The following is a 3,506-nucleotide window of genomic DNA, read 5'->3' on the forward strand; positions in this document are numbered from 1 at the left end:
ATGATTTATGTTATGTATGTCCGCCCAATTATAGAATTTGGATCTGTGTTATTTTCTGGTTCACCTGCTTACGAAATTCGTCCACTTGTTCTTTTAGAGCGGGAAGCGCTTAGATTATGCCTTGGGCTCCCCAAATTTGTGGCTAACTATATGTATTATACCTTGAAGCCCGAATACCACAGTTGTTAACTAGATTACAATTCTTGACTGTCCAGACGTATCTAAAAATATATGAATCACAACTCCACCGCTCCATATTAATTTTTTGTTGCGAGCCAGACTCCTTTTTTGGAGTCGGATGGCCTCGGTTTCATACCCCGCAGGTAATTCTAGTGCAAAATCTGTTACAACCTTTGCACGTAGTCCTTTCTAACATCCTTCCAACAAAAGTAAGTGCATCGTCGGTTCAAATTGTCTATGATGACATTTTCCCAAATAATGCAAAACACTTATCACCTCACATTTTAAATGGATTATTAGAAGATCATTTACAAAGTCTTTCCGTTAGCATAACGATAGCAACGAATGCCTCTCAGTTTAATGAAAAAGCCGGCGTTGGAATATACTGTCCGCTTTTAGACTGGGCTTTTTCAGTCCGTCTTCCGGAGTTTACTCCAATTTTCCAGGCGGAGTGCTGGCGGTGGTGCTTGCTCTGCGCAAACTATACCCACCATACTCAACAGTGGCTGTAATTACAGACTCTTATTCCTTGTGCTTGTCGCTTTCTTCGAATATGGATTCGCCAATTTTAAACACCTTTCTTTCATTGCTCCCCTCACATTTGAGCCTCATACATATAGTGTGGGTACCAGGACACAGCAATGTGACAGCCAATGAGGTTGCTGACAGACTAGCTAAAGAATCTCTGAATGGCCCTGTATTGCCCATCCTCCCGACAACAGCGTACATAACAGCAGCACGATTTCGGCGGCTTGCCTTATTAAGCACGCAGTCTGGATCTATTTTATCATCGGATGACTACCTGCATCTCAAGTATTCCTGGAATAGGAAATCATGTCAATCAAGGCAGACTGAGATCTCTCTAACAAGGCTACGCTGTCGTATTCCGCCCCTAAATTTCTATATGCACAGGTCTGGTTTGGCGCTTTCTCCTGTCTGCGCATTCTGCGGGGAACCGGAAACAATAGATCATTTCTTGATATTTTGCCGCCGTTTTACCATGATGTGAAAACGGTATTTAGAGAAGCCATTACAACAGCTGGGTCTTAATTTGAGCCGCCAAATTTTATTATCGTTCGGTGCCACCATGCTTGGGTACAGCCACAGGCCTGTTTTTAACGCCATTCAAAACTTCTTAATAGAAACAAAACGTCTGCCTTGCTAATATGTTTTGAAGTTTTAATCTGTACATAAAATCTTACTATTCTCCTACTGCGTGCGTTAGTATTTACTCTTTTTTATTTTGGTTTTTCATATTTACATTTCCTTCTCTATTCCCTAGCATTTATTTTTATTTATTTTTACGATGTAGTTATACACCTCAAAATCTGATATCTCTGCACCCCAATTCTTGGCCGATCCCCCTGTGTGGGTATGTGCCATCAAATTAGAGGATAACAACAACAACAACAACAACAAGTGTCCCTCTTCCGAGCTCCAAATTCTGAACAGTTATTCGCCAAATGGACCAACGCCATTCCCAGGGCTGATAAGCAACTGGAAGAGAATTCTGCTGTGTGCGAGAAGCATTTTGACGCAAGGCATGTACTATTTTATCCCACGGCGCGCTTTTTAGCGCTGTAAATGCACATTCTCTGATGCTTGCCTGAGTGGCCGCTGGCGCCGTCTTCATCGTCAGGTGTGATTTGTGTCCTCGCATACAGTCTTCAGTTCATGCATGGTTCTTTTCATTCTTTCCTTGATAGGTTTATTGTGCGGAACTTTAAGCGCGCAACATAAACGGGAAGGAGGTCTTAGTGCCCCGAGCTGTTCCTGTCCTAAAAGAAGATGCGATACCAACCATCTTTCCGAACCTGCCAAAATATTTTAGCAGGACTCTGCCAAAGGAGAGAAAGCGAAGGAACGTTGGGGAAGCGGCTATTCCGACCAAAAACGGTCGCACAGATGATATTATGGAAACGGCATCGGTGGCAGAAGACGATGCAGAAGCAGTGGGCTTATGCGCGCAAGTGAGCTCTGGTCATTACAGAAATTTAAAGACCAGAATGTTGTGTCGTATCAGACAGCAAAGTTTATTAGAAACGCAACTCCTCCTGTGGTGCAGAACAAGATAGTTGTGTTTGAAATGGGAGACAATGCAGGATCTTCCATGTGCAGCGTCTTTTTGGTCGGACTTCTTGACACGAAGACAGAAGTTGTTACATTGCAAGAAGCTCAGGACGTTTTAGTATATGCTGACACACTTCTCATGTGCAATGGAGTTAGAAAATCGAGCGAATTCCAGCCAGTTAATCTGACAGCAGTGGCAAAAGTGATCCAAAATCACGTGTACTCCGTTACTTGCAATGGATCCTTATCTTCATCACAAGGTATGCTATGCAATTATTTCGTAGAATGTATGTCTAGAAGGAAAAATTGGTGTATTTACCTCAGATGAATCCGCATGAGCTGATGTGTTTGTTAAAAACGCATTTGTTTTTTCATGTCCAACAGGTGCCCCTACTGAAAGGTGCTCCGCATGTAGAGCCTGCAGAAACACTCTTATGGCTCGCCTTCTGGGCCTTAAGAAAAAAGTGCAACGCCCACTGGCGAGGACGGCTCCGCTAGCCTCCTTAGCTGCGAAGAGACTGAAATAGGCAGTGCGCACTTTGAAGCGGAAAGGCCAAAAAATTCAGACTCTGAAAGATAGCCTGACAGAGCTCAGAGAAAAAAACTGCAAAATCGAGAAAACTGTCTACGAACAAAAGGTGGCCAAAATGCTTTAATTATACTACATTTACTTATATGCACATAATAACCAACTTTTCGTGTACTGTTTCTTAGAACAAATAAAAAACATATTCTTTTTCTTTTCAGCTGAAAAAGCTGCCAAAAAAGCAGCAAGCTGATGTTCGTGCTTGCCTTGAAGTCTGTAATCGAAAGTCTCGGCGTTGATACCCTTATGACAAGGAATGGCTTCTCGAATGTATAATTCTAAGGATGAAAAACCCACGCCTCTATGAACACCTCAGAAGCCACAAGATTCTGGTTGTTCCCAGTCGTGTTTACCTACAAAGGTACATTAAGGTATGTGGTTCGACGTTCAAGTGGTGACATTATTGCATTTTCAGGGTTCCAGAGCTTCTTGTGGATTTAATGCCAAACTTCTAGCATGTGTGAAGTCAAAAGCCCAGGATATAGACTATATGAAAAGGCATGGTGGTCTAGTCATTGATGAAATGAAGCTTTAACCCAACCTTGATATGACATCGTCAAAGCACATAGAAGGCTTTGTTGACCTGGGAAAGTACACTGAAGAATGTGACAAAAGAAGAAAAGCTGACCACGGCCTGGTGGTAATGTTTCAGCCGTTTGTGGGCAAATAG

At 42.6% G+C, this 3,506-nt stretch overlaps 1 pseudogene; it reads left to right on the forward strand.

Moving 5' to 3' along the window:
- Nucleotides 1-1,578: 1,578 nt before the first annotated feature.
- On the forward strand, nucleotides 1,579-3,506 carry LOC146183782 (uncharacterized; annotated as a pseudogene).

Source organism: Amblyomma maculatum, chromosome 7, assembly GCF_055883805.1.
Source record: "Amblyomma maculatum isolate TAMU_Amacu chromosome 7, ASM5588380v1, whole genome shotgun sequence".
In the NCBI taxonomy this organism is placed as follows: Eukaryota; Metazoa; Arthropoda; class Arachnida; order Ixodida; family Ixodidae; genus Amblyomma; species Amblyomma maculatum.